Source organism: Canis lupus, chromosome 19 (genome assembly GCF_003254725.2).
Source record: "Canis lupus dingo isolate Sandy chromosome 19, ASM325472v2, whole genome shotgun sequence".
In the NCBI taxonomy this organism is placed as follows: Eukaryota; Metazoa; Chordata; class Mammalia; order Carnivora; family Canidae; genus Canis; species Canis lupus.
In genome coordinates, this window is record NC_064261.1 from 3,543,717 (window position 1) to 3,560,707 (window position 16,991).

Genomic DNA, 16,991 nt, shown 5'->3' on the forward strand with positions numbered 1-16,991 from the left:
CGCCCGCCCCCGGCCCCGCCCCGCCCCCGCCGCCCGGGGCTGCCTGGAAGGGCGCGGGCGCTGCTGGGGCTGGACGGCGGGTGCACAGGGCCGGCCCGGCCTAGCCACGTCCGCGGGTCCCGCCCCCGCCGGAGGAGGCCGCGCAGTCGCTCTGGGGGCGCGGAGGGGAAGAGGGACCGCCCGCAGTCTCTCGCGAGAGTGCCGATGAGCGGGCGGGGGCGGGGCCGCAGGAGGCTCGGGGGCGGGGCTTAGGGCGGGGGCGGGGCCGCAGGAGGCTCGGGGGCGGGGCTTAGGGTGGGGCGGGGCCTCAAGAGGCGGGGCGGGCTGCGGGGCTGCGCTCGGCCTCCGGGCCCCTGGACGGCGACGCTACGCCGCTGGAGGCGAGCGTCGGGCCCGGCGGACTCGGGCAGCCCCAGGGCTCGGGCTCGGCCGGCGCTTGCTTGTCGGGGAGCAGGTGCGGGCTGGAGGCCGCCTCCCGCCTCGGCCACGGGAGGGACCCAGGTGCCCGGGGTTCGTCCGGCCGCAGCCGCACGTGACACCTGGGCCACTTAGGGCCGTTGAACCAGGTGGTTACCGGGCGGCCTCCCTGCAGAAAATAAAACCCATCGTGCGCCTTGGCCGGGCGACCGGGCGACCGGGCCTAGCCGGTCGGGGTGGATAAGACTGCGTTTCTTCTGTCTGAGCCCGTGTTGATGCTGCTGGTGAAGTCAAGGGCTAGGAAACGAGAACGTGGCCGGCGTTTAAGTGAGGGGAGATGAGCTGCGGAGATGCAGTGCTTATTCCAATAGGTAAAATGCAGATGGAGTCCGTCGGGGGGCACGTGGGTGGCTCAGTTGGTTAAGTGTCTGCCTTTGGCCCAGGCCAAGGACTCAGGATCCAGCCCCATGCTTCTCTCTCTCCCTCTGCCGCCCCCCTTGCTTGTCTGCTCGCTGTCAAATAAAATCCTTTAGGGCCTCCTGGGGGGGCTCAGCGGTTGAGCGTCTGCCTTCAGCCCAGGCCGTAACCCAGGGGTCACGGGATCGAGTCCCGCATCGGGCTCCCTGCATGGAGCCTGCGTCTGCCTCTGTCTGGGTCTCTGCCTCTCTGTGTGTGTGTGTCTCATGAATAAATAAAATCTTTGAAAAATGAGTGAATGAAATCTTTTTTAAAAAATGAAAATGTTAAAAAAAAAAATGTAGTCAGAGGAAATTAGCTGTAGAACCCGAGGGTGCCCAGAATTAACAGGAATTTGTGATAGCCTTAATATACAGCTTCTGTTGTGGTACAAAAACATACAGTCACTAATATACCAAGTGATGTTAATCAGGAAAAAAAGTTTACTCACCTGGTTGAATGTGTGTGACAATTACATTGATTGGGTATCCTGTTAGAGAAACTAGAACACTGTGTGTCTGTGAGGTCGTTTCTATGAAGTCTGACCGTCCCAGGTACTATTAGAGGGCCTTGGAGTGTGTTCCTCTAGTTAACTCTGCCTATCCCATTCAAAGGAGAGAAGCTGAAGACTTAGAACAAAAACCAGTTGAAGAATTCAAAGCTCTGCATAATCAAGTAATTGGAAAGGATGAGTGGGGGAAAAAAAAAAAGATTCGACATCTTTCTATCCTAAGAGCCTTGCTCTTTTGTATTCTAGCTTTTTCAGTTTTGCTCTTACTAAACTATCAGAAATTCATTTTCTTGTGTTTATCCAAATCCTGTTCATGAAACTTTTCTTGATTACTTCAGAATGTACTTCGCTTTATCCTAAAACTAATAACATTTTGGGGGTATTGCTTATTTGGCCTTTGGATACTATTACCTTCACTGTTTAAGTTTCATAATGATGTGTTGTCTCCTACCAGCCAGATTGTCAGCTCTTGACTACTGATGGAAAGCTCATTGTTTTTCAGCAAACGAATAAATTAATGAAATGAGAAATTTCTCTAAAGTGTGTCAGTTTGAACCCTTTACTAATTATACACATTTCAGCACAATTTAAATAGAAGAAATACTTTAGACACTTGACACTGTTATGCAGAGTTTTGTATTTTCAGCTTGCAGTTTGAGAGACTGTGTGTGACCAACATATATGCCACTCTTCTTAACTGAATAATCCCAGAACCTCCGGGTTGGGTATTTGGAAATTCTACTGTTGGGAAGAATGGATGGATCACGCAACCCTATTTTCTGAGAATTCATTTTGTCCTTGGAATTCTTCACTACTTGCTGTCACTACCACTTGACCTCAAAGTATAAGCATGTAACTTTTTCTTAATACTTTGCAACATAGCTGAGAAGAGACTAAATTTGAATTTTTAGCAACATAACTTAAACTGGAACATTAGAAATGGTTTAGGGTACGTATTTAGATTTATAGATTTATAATTTATTTAGAGTATTTGGATATATATTTTAAGATACTTTAGGATTTTATTTGTTTATTCATGAGAGAGAGAGGCAGAGACACAGACACAGGCAGAGGGAGAAGCAGGCTCCACGCAGGGAGCCCAATGTGGGATTCAATCCCGGATCCCCAGGATTAGGCCCTGGGCCAAAGGCAGTGCTAAACCGCTGAGCCACCTGGGCTGCCCTAAAATACTTTTCTAATAGGAAAAATGAAAAGGGAGTTAACTCAGAGTCAAAGGGACTTTTTTTTAAACTAAGCTCTACATCCAGTGTGAGGCTTGAACTCATGACCCAGAGATCGAGTCACATGCTCTACTGACTGAGCCAGCCAGGCGCCCTCAAAGAGACTTTTTTTTTAAGATTTTATCTTTTTATTTGAGAGAGCAGAGAAAGGAGGAGGGACAGAAGGAGAGGAAGAAGCCGACTCCCAAATGAGCAGGGAGCCCAACACCAGGCTCGATCCCAGGACCCTAGGATCATGAGCTGAAGGCAAAGTTTAACGAAACGTTTATCCAGGCACCCTGGGGAATTTCAAATATAAGAGAATATTATGTATAATTCCATGTGTTCATAAAAATATCTTATTGAGCACCTACCACATGAAAAACAGGCACTATATGAGTTGCTAACGATAATGTGGTTAACAAAAAGACCCAGTTTATGGAATTTGTTTAACAGAATACTAGAGATAAAGGGGGTTGGTACCTCTAACTCCTGCATTGTTCAAGCTTCCACTATATATCTTATATGTGTTGTAGTATGATATTACTTGAAGGTAAACTGTAAGTTAAAGATTCATATGGTAAAACTTAGAACAACAGGTACAATAATAAAACACAGAAGTATAGCTAAGCAGCCAACAGAGAAACTAAAATGGAATACTACAAACTAGTTCAAAAGAAGACAATGAAAAATAAACAAAATGTAGACAACCAATAGAAAACAATTTATCAAAAATTAAATTAATTGTAAATGGTCTAAACATGCAATTAAAAGGAAGACATAGGGATCCCTGGGTGGCGCAGCGGTTTGGCGCCTGCCTTTGGCCCAGGGCGCGATCCTGGAGACCCCGGATCGAATCCCACATCGGGCTCCCTGCATGGAGCCTGCTTCTCCCTCTGCCTATGTCTCTGCCTGTCTCTCTCTCTGTGACTATCATGAATAAATAAATAAAATCTTTAAAAAAAAAAAAAAAGGAAGACATACCTCTCTAAATAAAAAAGCAAGGCCTAATTATGTACTACTGCTTACAAAAAAAAAAAAAGGCATCAACAACCTAAAGCCACAGGTAAGTTCTAAGTAAAATGATGGAAAAATATAAGTAAATAGAATAAAGCTGGAATATCTACTAATGTCAAAGTAGACTTTAGGGAAAGGAATTTGGCCTATCTTCAGGACAAGAGATAAAAGGGGACATTTCATAATATAAAAAGGTCAATTCATCAAGAAGATGTAGCAACAAAACTTAAAATTACATGAAGTAAAAACTGACAGAAGAGAAATAGACAAACCCAAAATTAGAGCAGGGATTTCAATATTTCCTTCTTGGTATTTGATAAATACGTAGATTTTTAAAATCTGTAATGATAAAGAAGACTTTAACTATATTATCAACCAATCTGACCTAATTGATAGAGAAAATTACATGAAACAGTAGGAGAATACACATTTATTTCAGAATGCACATGGAACATTCACCAAGATAGACCATAAACTAGAAGATTTCTTTTAATTCTCAATAAATTTAAAAATAACTGACAATTATATCAGTCAAGGTCCAGTTAGGAAATAGAAACCACATAGTAGTTTAGCCATGTAATTTTTTTAAAGATTTTATTTATTCATGAGAGACAGGCAGGGACACAGGCAGAGGGAGAAACGGGCTCCATGCGGGGAGCCCAACGTGGGACTCCATCCCGGGTCTCCAGGATCACGCCCTGGGCTGAAGGTGGCGCCAAACCACTGAGTCCCGGGGGCTGCCCACCATGTAATGTTTAATATAAACAGGTATTAACTGTGATGGGCTCGAGGTAACAAGGGATTAACTAGTAGAAAGTAAAGAGAACTTTAAATATTATAGGGACATGAGAAGTAGTTATAGAGATAGACTCCCCAAAGCACATCCCCCACACATCCTCCCCCAGCTCCAGGCTGAGATCTAGACCTTGTTACAGAGGGCAAGGCCCTGGCTTAATGACTGGTAAAGATTTTGCTGGGACACTGTGCCAGTGAAACATGATGGCAATCCACCCTTTGGAACTTGCTGAAAGTCCACCCTCTAGGGTACCACAGAAAGTTGTTCATCAGGTGGTGAACATACCTAATGAATGGTATCTCACAGAAGCCATTCTCAAGCAAGAACTGGAAAGTTATTTCTAGCATCTTCTATTGATACAGCTTAGCACTGTGCCAGTTGGCAAAGGGAAAATATATATATATTTTTTAGATTTTATTTATTTATTCATGAGAGACACACAGAGAGAGAGGCAGAGGCACAGGGAGAGGGAGAAGCAGGCTCCATGCAGGGAGCCCGACATGGGACTCGATCCCGGGTCTCCAGGATCAGGCCCTGGGCTGAAGGCGGTGCTAAACCGCTGAGCCACCTGGGCTGCCCAGGAAAAATATTAAAGAGCTTAGTTCCAGGGCACCTGGGTGGCTCAGTGGTTGAGCGTCTGCCTTCGGCTCAGGTCATGACCCCAGGGTCCTGGGATTGAGTCCTGCATTGGGCTCCCTGTAGGGAGCCTGCTTCTCCCTCTGCCTGTGTCTCTGCCTCTCTCTCTGTGTGTCTCTCATGAATAAATAAATAAAATCTTTTTTAAAAAAAAAAGCTTAGTTCCAGTTTGGGGGCAAGCAATGAATCTAGGAGATAGAACAATTCTTAATAAAAGCTTAGAAGAGAAAAATGTGTTATTATCTCTACAGATGCTAAAAAGATGATATAAAATTTAACATCCATGTCTAATTTAAAAATCCTTGGTAAATTAGAAATAGAAGGATACTAATAAAGAATATCAAACATTTTCTTCCAAATGCATGGCTGGTAAGTTTCTTTGAGGAATCCTGCTGCCAAAGAGCTATAATCTACATGAGACATGCTCTATGTGGCATCCTTGGTCCCCAAGAGACTGAGGAAGTCCTAAGGAAGCCCCACTACCATCAGATACACACAAACCCTTGGCCCAGGCTGATCAGCAAGCAGATAGGAGGACACGTGTCTACAGCAGCTGCAATCCAGACACAGAGCCCTGGACTAGCTGCCAGGTGGAAAAGCCATACATAGGATTTCCTCACCCTCCCATAAAGACCTGAATTAATCTGAAGTCTGTGTTGCTCCCTGGCTATAAGCAAAAACAGAAGCAAAACCTCTCTGGAGGAAAACATCCCCAATGTAGGTCAAGAAGTCTTTCAAAATTAAGGTCAAGCAAGGAGCTCACAAAGAATTCCAAGCACCAAGAAGCCAAACTATTATGAGTATCTGTAGGAATAACGTTCAGTGGATATATAACTCCAAGGGCCATAGATAGTGGAATTGACAGATATAGAATATGTTCCAAATGTTTCAAAAAGTACAAGATATAATCACAAAGATGAGCAAGAGACTACCAAGAATGAACAGGTAGATTGGGAGGCAGGTAGGAGTGGAGAGACTTTCTACATGTGAAAAATACAATTATTGGAATGAAAAAATTCAGTGGAAACATGAAAGAATAAATTAGATACAGATGAAGAGAGAATTAATAAATGGAGAAGATATACCTGAAGAAATTATCTAGAATATACTATAGAGAGACAAAGAACTAAAAATATGGAAGAGCTATTAAAAGATGGAGGCTGGGGGGTGCCTAGGGGACACAGTCGGTTGAGTCCCATTTGGTTTTGGCTCAGATCATGATCTCGGTCTCAAGATGGACCCCCACATCGGGCTCCATGCTCAGTGCAGAGTCTACTTAGGACTCTCTCTCCCTCTGCCCCTACCTCCCACTCTCGCTTGCTTGCTCTCTTAAACAAATAATCTTAAAAAAAAAAAAGATGGAGGTTGGGATAAGAGAGTCACATAACTAACTGGAATCAAAAGAGGACAAAAGAAAAGAGAAGCAGTATTTTTCCTCAACATTTTGTAAAACTTCAAACATACAGAAAAGTGGAAAAAATTTTACAGCAAACATTCATACCCACCACCAAGATCCTAGATTTAACATTTTATTTCATATGCTATATCATTTATGCATTCTCCTACCCATCCATCAATGCATTATGTTTTTTGATGCATTTCAGAGTAAGTTGCAGGCATCACCCTAAAGATGTTTACCATTAACTAGTGTCCAATATTGTTTTATAGGATTTTTACCCCCAGGTAAAATTTATGTACAATAAAATGCACAAACTTAAATGCACCATTCACTGAGCTTTTCCAAATGCACATACTAATGTAACACAAACTCCTATCAAAAAATACAGCATATGGGGCACCTGGGTGTGTCTCAGTCAGTTAAGCATTCGACTCTTGATCTCAGCTCAGGTCTTGATCATTGGTCATTGGTCATTGGGCTCCATGTTGAGTATGGAGCCTACTTAGGAATAATATATATATTTATATCCAACACCCTAGAAAGTTCCCTTGTGTCCTTGTCAGTCAAACCCTGTCCCCTACCTCCCACTGGTAACCACTGCTAAAATAAGAGGCAATATTTAAAGAAATAGTACCATGACTATTGCAATAATGATGAAAAACATGTACCTGGAGGCTGGAGAATCACAACATAACCAAAACAGGATAAATAAAAAGAACTGCATAATAGCACACTGTAAAGAAATTGAAGAACTCACAAGAGAAGATCTTAAAAGCAGCCAGAGAGAAAGGACTGATCACTTGCAAAAAACAGCAATTAAAACCACAATGGATTTCTCATCAGCATCAATGGAAATCAGAAGTTAATGGAATAATATATTTCAAGTGCTGAAGGAAAAGAATGATCAACTAAATTCTGTACCTATCCAAACTATCTTTCAAGAACAAAATTGGAATGGAAACATTTAAAGGTAAGTGAGAACTGAGTTTACCCCAGAGGCCTGCATTAAAGGAATTTTCTCTCTTTTTTTAAAGATTTTGTTTATTTGAGAAATCAGTACACTGGCCCAGGCACTGAGGCAAAACATCACCTTCAGAAAAGCCTGACTGCTACAGGAGGAAACAGACATTTTAACAAAACTATAAGGGGCACGTGGGTGGCACAGTGGTTGAGAGTCTGGTCGTGATCTTAGGGTCCTGAGATTAAGCCCTGCATTGGGCTCTGTATTCAGTGGGGACTCTGCTTAAGACTCTCTCACCCCCTCTCTCTGTCCCTCCCCATTGCGCTCTCTCTGTAAAATAAATAAATAAATCTTTACATAATAATATAATAACATATATATAATAATTTTATGTTTATATATAATATAATAATATATACATATATATGTTATATATAATTTAATATATATAATAATTTTATAATTTATATATAATATAATAATTGAAAGAAGAAAAATAAAGCAAGAAGTGAGAGCATGACTGGAAGAGGTGGCTGTTTTATGTGGGTGGTAAGGGAAGACTTCTTTGAGGAACTGCTACTTACGCAGAGGCGCAAAGAAATAGGTGAGATAGCAAGTGATGCATATACATGGATGGGGGAATGGTTTTTCAGGCAAAGGGAAAAGCAACTGCAAAGACCCTAACACAAAAACAAGGTTCAAGGAATGCAAATAGATGTATCTAAAATTTTGAAACCTACTTAGGGTCAATATATTTTTTTCCATTTCAAGTGAAATGTAGAAACCTTACCATCATAATAGTTGTTGTATGTTATATAATTGTTATAGTTGTCATCAGTTACATCTACATGAGTTGAAAACTCCATGAGACAATGTTGTGATTTTTGCTTTCAACGTCAAACATATTTTAAAGAACTTAAGAGGAGAATGGGCTACTATATTTATGCCAACATTTATCATTTCTGGTGCTCTTCCTTGCATTCCTGATGTTTCAAGTTTCTTTCCAGTGTACTTCTTGTCTGTCTGAAGAATTTCCTGTAGCAATTCTTTTAGGACAGGTCTGCTGGCAATGAATTCTTTTAGTTTTCTTCATCTGAGAATGCCATTATTTCACTGGATATACTATTTCCGGAAGATATTTTCACTGGATATACTATTATATGTCAACCATTCTTTTTTTTTAAAGATTTTATTTATTTATTCATGAGAGACTTAGAGAGGCAGAGACATAGGCGGGGAACCTGATGCAGCACTTGATCCCAGGACCCCAGGATCACAACCTGAGCCAAAGGCAGACGCTCAGCTACTGAACACCCATGCGCCCCTCAACCATTATTTTCTTTCAGCACTTTAAAAATGTTGTGCCACTTTCTGCTGGACTACATAATTCCTGATAAGAAATCTGCAATCAAACTATTACCCTGCTGATAATACATTGTACTTCTCTGGCTGCTTTCAAGACTGTCTTTATTTTTCAGCATTTCAATTATGATGTGTTTGGACAGAGAATTTCTTCATGTTCATCTTGTTTAGGCCTTGTTGAACTTCTTGAATCTATATTTATGTCTTTGGCCAAATCCAAGATTTTTCATCAATTATTTACTCAGATTTATTTTCAGCACTTTTTGTTATTGTACCACAGGTCCCTCAGATTCTATTCACTGTTAAGCCAGTATTTTTTTTTCTGTTGTTCAGATTGGATAATGTCTATTGATTTGCAAGTTCACTGACTCTTGTTTCTGTCCTCTCCACAATGCTCCTGAGATTATCTCATTAAGTTTGTAAAATTTGGCTGCTATAGTTTTGTTTTTTGGGTTTATTTTTTACTATTATAGTTTTTTTTTAATTTGTATTTATTTATGATAGTCACAGAGAGAGAGAGAGAGGCAGAGACACAGGCAGAGGGAGAAGCAGGCTCCATGCACCGGGAGCCCAACGTGGGATTCGATCCCGGGTCTCCAGGATCGCGCCCTGGGCCAAAGGCAGGCGCCAAACCACTGCGCCACCCAGGGATCCCCGACTACTATAGTTTTCAATGCTAAAATAACCATTTGGTTTTCATTATATTTTTCATTTCTTTGCTGATTCTTTACTCCTTGGTTTCAAAATTGTTTTTGATTGCTTGTAAGATAATTTTTTTAAGATTTTATTAATTTGAGAGAGGGAGGGAGGGAGGGCAGAGGGACAAGACAACTCCCCACTCAATGCAGAGCCCAATGTAGGCCTTGATGCAGGGCTCCATCCCAGGACTCTGAGATCATGACCTGAGCTAAAGTCAGACACTTAACCGACTGAGCCATCCAGGCTTCCTGTTCATAAGAGAATTTTTTGTGGGCAGCCCCAGTGGCTGAGCGGTTTAGCGCTGCCTTCAGCCTAGAGCATGATCCTGGAGACCTGGGATCAAGTCCCATGTCGGGCTCCCTGCATGGAGCCTGTTTCTCCCTCTGCCTGTGTCTCTGCCTCCCTCTCTCTCTCTCTCTCTCTGTGTCTCTCATGAATGAATAAATAAATAAAATTTATTTAAAAAAAAAAAAAAAAGAGAGAATTTTTTGTAATTGTCAAGAACTTTGAAGGGACTAAGATCTTACCTTACTTGCAAATTAATAAGTTAGGCCACTATAGCTTCAAGGACAGTGGCAGAAGACATGAGTCTCCTGGGTCAGAAACAAAGAACCATCTATTACCTACTCCAGTAGCAGGAAGCAAAGTATCTGCATTTATGCCAATTTCCTAAAGAGTCCCAGTTTCCACAGAGTGATGCCATGAGGACAAGGTGACACCTGTACATGAAGTGAGTTGTACTATAAAAGAGGAACTCTTTGGGAAACCCCAACCTGTAATAAGGGGCTAGCAAGCATATCCAACTGTGCCCTGGAGAGAGCCATAATCTCTCTTTATCCTGGACAGCAAACAAATCTACTCTTATTCTCAGAGGAAGCATTTCTATTTTCCAAGGATGTTGGCTCTACAAGAATCCCTGAAAAGACAGTCCACAAAAAAGCTGTTAATGCCTTTGCCCAAAAGACATGTGGAAATGCAAGAGATCAATGGAGAAATATCTCCCAACAAATAACTGCTTTAAGGCCTTTCTCAGATAATTCCATCATCTCTGTTCTCTCGATGTTGGCATCTTTTTTTTCCCATGTAAATTGAAATTTTTCTGGTTCTTAGTGTGCTTAATAATTGTGGATCGTATTCTTGACATTTCGAATATTGTTTTGAGGCTCTAGGTCTTGTTTAAATTCTAGTGAGAGTGCTGATGTTTTTGTTCCAGCAGGCAATCAACCTGGGTAGGTTTAGAGTAGCCTCCTGTGGGTGGGAAAGGGCATAGTAATACAAATATCTACCAAAAAACCCCCAATGTTTATTACATTCCAGGATAATAAACCAACAGATGCCTTTCTCCTCTCCTCTAGAGGAAATTTACCTGCATTTCAAGATAATGAGTAATCTCTCCTGAGGGGTGAGGAATGATCCAGTAACCAGCAGCCTTGATAAAAGCTTAGAGACTCCTAAATTCAGATTATTCTATGATGCAACCCACTGCACATAAATCCGGCCCTCATCCTGTCACCTGTGGGAATTGGGGCATGAGGAACTGACACACGATATTGCTGTAAATGTTATTCGCTATGAATAACCAATCTTCTAAGGTCCTGGCCCAGGAGTTTGATGTCCTCTGTCAGTATATGTGTATAAAACCATGGCAGGTCAACCTGCTAGCTCCCAAGAAGGATCCGCCCTCAGACACTTCCCCTTCTGTCTTAACAGTGGCAGGATGTAGAAGTTGAAGTAGTCAGAGGCCAGCTTGTGTAGGGCCAAAGGTCAGGTACTGGATGGATTGCTGATGTCAGGAATAACGACAAGAGTAATAGTGGTGGAAAGAACAGAACATCACATGTGAACTCTTCTGTGATAAGAGCAAAAGAACTGCCAGGACAGTGGATGACTATCACAAGAAGGGAGAATGGATAATATAGCAGAATGGTATGTACCTAAGGGAACTATGATTTTGGAAGGAAGAGAAAAAAGGTGTGGAATTGGCAGTAGGGAGCAAGCAAGCCACCTACCTCATCTCCAGGCCCTTTGTTTAGTGGAATAAAGGATTAAAAAACAAAAATGAAAAGCCACAACTCAAGAGTAGAGCAGAGAAAGCCATGTTTTCAGGAGATGGCTAGGTTTTTGGTAGAGTACGAAGATAAAGGGAATGTTTAGAAAAATTGTTTAAAAAATAAAATTTTTTAAATTGTTAAAAATATAGGGAATTTGATCTCAGCACAATGGAAGAATCTAGTAGATTAAAAGAAATGGAAATAAAATCAGGAAAAAAAAATAAAAGAAATGGGAAATCAAGATAGATTAGAGCAAGGCATTTTGGGTTAAGAATCTGTATATGGGGGCACCTGGGTGGCTCAGTGGTTAAGTGTCTGCCTTTGGCCCAGGGCATGATCCTGGGGTTCTGGGATCGAGTCCCACATCGGGCTCCCTGTGTGGAGCCTGCTTCTCCCTCTGCGTGTGTCTCTGCCTCTCTCTCTGTGTATCTCATCAATAAATGGGTAAAATCTTAAAAAAAAAAAAAAAAGAGAGAGAGAGAGAGAGAGAGAGAGGCAGAGACACACGCAGAGGGAGAAGCAGGCTCCCCGTGGTGAGGGAGAGCCCAATGTGGGACTCAGTTCCAGGGCCCCAGGATCATGCCCTGAGCCAAAGGCAGACACTTAACCACTGAACCACCCAGGCGTCCCAATAAATAAAATCTTTAAAAAAAAAAAAAAAGAATTTGTGGGATCCCTGGGTGGCGCAGCGGTTTGGCGCCTGCCTTTGGCCCAGGGCGCGATCCTGGAGACCCAGGATCGAATCCCACGTCGGGCTCCCGGTGCATGGAGCCTGCTTCTCCTTCTGCCTATGTCTCTGCCTCTCTCTCTCTCTCTCTCTCTCTCTCTCTCTCTCTCTGTGACTATCATAAATAAATAAAAATTAAAAAAAAAAAAGAATTTGTATATGGACTTGACCTATAAAAAGAGGCAAATAGGCATAGGAGATATGATGTGGTTATCTTTTTTTTTTTTTTTTAAAGATTTCTTTATTTGAAAGAGAGAGAATGAGAGAGAGCGAGCACGCACATGAGCAGGGGGAGGGGCAGAGGGAGAAGCAGGCTCTCCACTGAGCAGAAAGCCCAATGCAGGGCTCCATCCCAGGACCCTGGGATCATGACCTGAGCCAAAGGCAGACACTTAACCGACTGAGCCACCCAGGTACTCCTGATGTGGTTATTTCTAATTCTTTTATTTATTTATTTATTTATTTATTTATTTATTTATTTATTTATTTTTAAAAATTTTATTTATTTATTCATGAGAGAGAGGGGGTAGGGGCAGAGACACAGGTAGAGGGAGAAGCAGGCTGCTTGCAGGGAGCTGATGTGGGACTTGATCCCAGGACACCCCAGGATCAGGCCCTGGGCTGAAGGTGGCCTAAACTGCTGAGCCACCCGGGCTTCCCTTTAATTCTTTTTTTTTAAAGGAAAGTCTGATTATAGCTTGTTGAGATTGTTATTTAAGCAATTTGTGGCCTGTAATTAGTCTCTTGGGATTGTTCTCTTAGGCAGTTTATATCGGTAAAGTAGGAACATACTGTGATCCGTTGGGGGAGAGGGGAGCAGACCTACCAGGAGCATAATGAACTCCGTGCCTCTAAAATCTGGTTGGGATTTTGGCTGAAACATTTCTGAAGGCATCATGTAAATCCGGGAACACTGGGAACCCTGGAGCCTCCCTCTATAGACTAAATCTTGGTGTTGCTGATGGACAATCTTCCAGGGATATGGAAATCCTGCTGTGGGTGAGAAAGGGTGTAATGATATAAATATCTACCCGAAAAACCTAAGGAAAGCAACATCATTTTAAGTCTTTTCTCTGACTTGAACTTCTCAGACAGGGCTTTTTTGAACACATTATCTGAAATAGTATTTTTCATGGTCACTTTCCACCCCTTTCTATGCTTTCCCCAACTTCTTAGCATTTATCACCCTGTCATATATTTATTTGTATAATATTTCCTCTCAGTAGAGTATAAAGATCTTAAGAATAGATTTTTTTACTGCTTATTTCTAGGACCCAGAATAGTGGCTGGCACATTGTAAACACTCAATAAACATTTATAGAGGGCAGCCCGGGTGGCTCAGCGGTTCAGCGCCGCCTTCGGCCCGAGATGTGATCCTAGAGACCCGGGATCAAGTCCCTGCTTCTCTCTCTGCCTGTGTCTCTGCCTCTCTCTGTGTATCTCTCATGAAAAGAAAAAAATATATATAGAATGAGGGAATGGATAAATTGAAGAATATTAGAACAATTAAATGAATTCAGTAATGAGGCCAATTACAAAATCACAAATCCTCAAATAGCATTTCTCTATATAGCAAAAGCCATTTGAAAAAATATAGAAAAAGATATTTATTAATAACAAAAAATATAAGATATCCAGAAGTAAACTAAATGGAGACTAAGTAACATTCAAATTTTACTGACAGAAGAATTAAATACATAAAGAGTCACACATGTTGCTGAATGGAAAAGCATATTGGTAAGGACTCAAATTTGACCCAAGTTAATCTATAAATTTGACACAGTATCAGTCAAAACCCCAACTAAAGTTTTAGGGGAAATGGAAAGTCAAAACTTGACAAAAAGATTTTAAGTTTCACCAGGAAGAAAAGTGAATTCTGTTGAATTACTGTAGAATAGGGAATTAAATTCCGAAGAAAGGTACTAATAGGGACCTTGCTCTATCAGACACAAACACATTGGAAATGACAAACTGTATCAAAAGCTTAAAAAAAAAAAAAAAAGTGTAGGGCAGCCCGGGTGGCTCAGCGGTTTAGCACCGCCTTCAGTCCAGGATGTGATCCTGGAGATCCAGGATCAAGTCCCACATCGGGCTCCCTGCATGGTGCCTGCTTCTCCCTCTGCCTCTGTGTGTCTTTCATGAATAAATAGATGAAATATTTTTTAAAAAAGTGTATATCCTTTAGCCCAAATACTTCACTTCTAGGAATGTTTCCCAAGGGGCTTCTGGGTGGCTCAGTCGGTTCAACATCTGCCTTCTGCTCAGGGCATGATCCCGGGTCCCAACACTGAGCCCCACATCAGGCTCCCTGCTCAGCGGGGAGTCTGCTTCTCCCTCTGCCCCTCACCCCAGTTCATGCTCTGTCTCTCAAACAAATAAATAAAATCTTTAAAGAGAAAGAAAATCTTTCCTGAGAAATTGATAATACGGCAAAGTTGTTTGTTAAAGCAATTCCTATAATCCCAAAACACAGAATTTGTGTTTCACAAGTAGAGGATGGTTCAAACAAATCATGGCTTTAACAAATACTTGTGGGGGATCTCTGGGGGGCTCAGCGGTTGAGCACCTGCCTTCGGCCCAGGGCCTGATCCTGGAGACCCGAGATGGAGTCCCACGTCGGGAGACCCGAGATGGAGTCCCACGTCGGGCTCCCTGCATGGAGCATGCTTCTCCCTCTGCCTGTGTCTCTGCCTCCCTCTCTCTCTGTGTGTGTCTCTCGTGAATAAATAAATAAAATCTTAAAACACACATACACACACACACACACACACACACACACACACTAAAACCTGTATAATACCATGGAGCCTTCAAGAATTACATAGTGTAGAACTACATTAATTGGGGATATTCACATATATTTCTATGTCAAAGAAAAAGCTGACTATAAAACACTATATCTAATAGTATCCTCATTTATGTAAAATTTTAGAATAATAAATTTATATATAAAGGTGCAGAAATTACCTGGATGGAAGGTTATGCATCAAATGTTAACAGCTTCTTTGAAATAAGAATTAAGGACGATTAAATAGTTGTTTGTTTTCTGAATTTGTATATTGAAAAATTAGTGAAGTTTTCCCCAAAATGGGATGGCAGTTAAACTCGTCACTGTTGCCATCTAGTGGCAACCACAGAGATTTCTTTTCTTTTTTTTTTTTTTTTTTTTTTTTGAGATTTCTTTTCTATTTAGAAACATGGCACACAACATATAAAAGTTATAAAGAAATCTGCAGTATCCCCCAGTTCTATCCATTTTACAACTTAAAAGGGAGGAAATAAAAGCAAACATTTTAAGCCACTTGTCTGAAGTCACACTGTTGGTGAAACTTATTAACAGTAGCAAACATTTGTTGAGAGGCGCCTGGGTGACTCAGTTAAGCGTCTGCCTTTGGCTCAGGCCGTGATCCCAGGGTCCTGGGATAGGGTCTTGAAATCGAGTCCCCCCTTCTTCCCCTGCCCCCTGCTCGTGCTCTCTTTCTCTCACACTCTCTCAAATAAAATCTTTTAAAAAAAATTTTGTTGAGTGATTTTTCTAATGACTTTATATGGATTATCTCATGTTATTCTCATAGGTACTTATGAGGGAGATCCTATTTTCATTCTCATTTATCCCCACTTAACATATGAGGATCCTGAGGCTCAGAAAGTGAGTTGCACAATCCGGGCAGAGCCAGGCATTCTGAGGCCCACCTCCCTCTCCTCAACCTCCTCTATGGTGCCATCTTACTATACCCCAGTGCCTCTTCCTTCAGTGCTTTTGGTGACAACTCTTTGCATATCCCCAGTGTCCTGTTCCTCATAGTTAAAAAGAAAGTATAAACATTTACTGAGAGGAATAGTAGGAAACAAAATAACTTTACCCATAGTACCTTGTAATAATCTTGTCCAGATAGAAACAGACCCATCTTGAATTTTTCCAGGGTCCAGATAGTAGAGACTCTTCTTTTTTAAATTTTTATTTTATTTTATTTAATATTTATTTATTTTATTATTATTTTTTTAATTTATTTTTATTTTTAGTAGAGACTCTTTTGTCAAGAGATTTGGGACTATGGTAGGCTTACGAGCACTCCCTCGTTCCAGTTTGGTCCATGCTATGCTCTCTGCTTCAGTTTTTGATTACTAGAGCTTAGAGTAACATCACTACTAGGTAAACTTATTCATGAACTTTCCTCCTTTCTCTTTTACCTCTTGCCCAAATTCTCAGGGAAAATAGTCTCCACTCTTCATCTATCTTTGTGCTCATGAACCAAACGGCATAAGTGCTAATAAGTGTAAAAAGTTGTACTATAGATAAATCTTTTTTTCTTTTAAGTTTTGATTTATTTGACAGAGAACACAAGGAGGGGGAGCCTCAGGCAGAGGGAAAGGGAGAAGCAGGCTCCTTGCTGAGCAAGGAGCCCAACACAGGGGCTTGATCCCAGGGTCCCAGGATCGTGACCTGAGCCGAAGGCAGATGCTTAACTGACTGAGCCACCCAGGTGCCCACGGTAAATCTTTTAGAAGTGAAATTGAAAGTGTGTAATAACTAGTGCCATTTACCCTCTAAAGCCCTGTGAAAACCCAAAAAAATATTTCAGAATTGCTCCCAAAATAAATATATGCCTTTGAATTATCATCTCATTAAAGCTGCTTTTTCTTGCTTGAAAATGAATTAAAATTTAAAATTTGTACAAGAATTGTAAAACTGTTTTATTTTTCTGCTTTATATTTTTAGAGGACAGTGTGTGAAAAGC

General features: G+C 41.4%; 1 long non-coding RNA gene across 1 annotated transcript in view; it reads left to right on the top strand.

The window, feature by feature from the left end:
- The first annotated feature begins 362 nt into the window (after nt 1-362).
- The window catches only part of LOC112669295 (uncharacterized), a 33,859-nt gene continuing 17,230 nt past the window's right edge, over nt 363-16,991 (top strand). The window contains exon 1 of the long non-coding RNA XR_003142154.3: nt 363-788. This is a non-coding gene — a long non-coding RNA (uncharacterized LOC112669295). The remainder of the gene's footprint in view (nt 789-16,991) is intronic.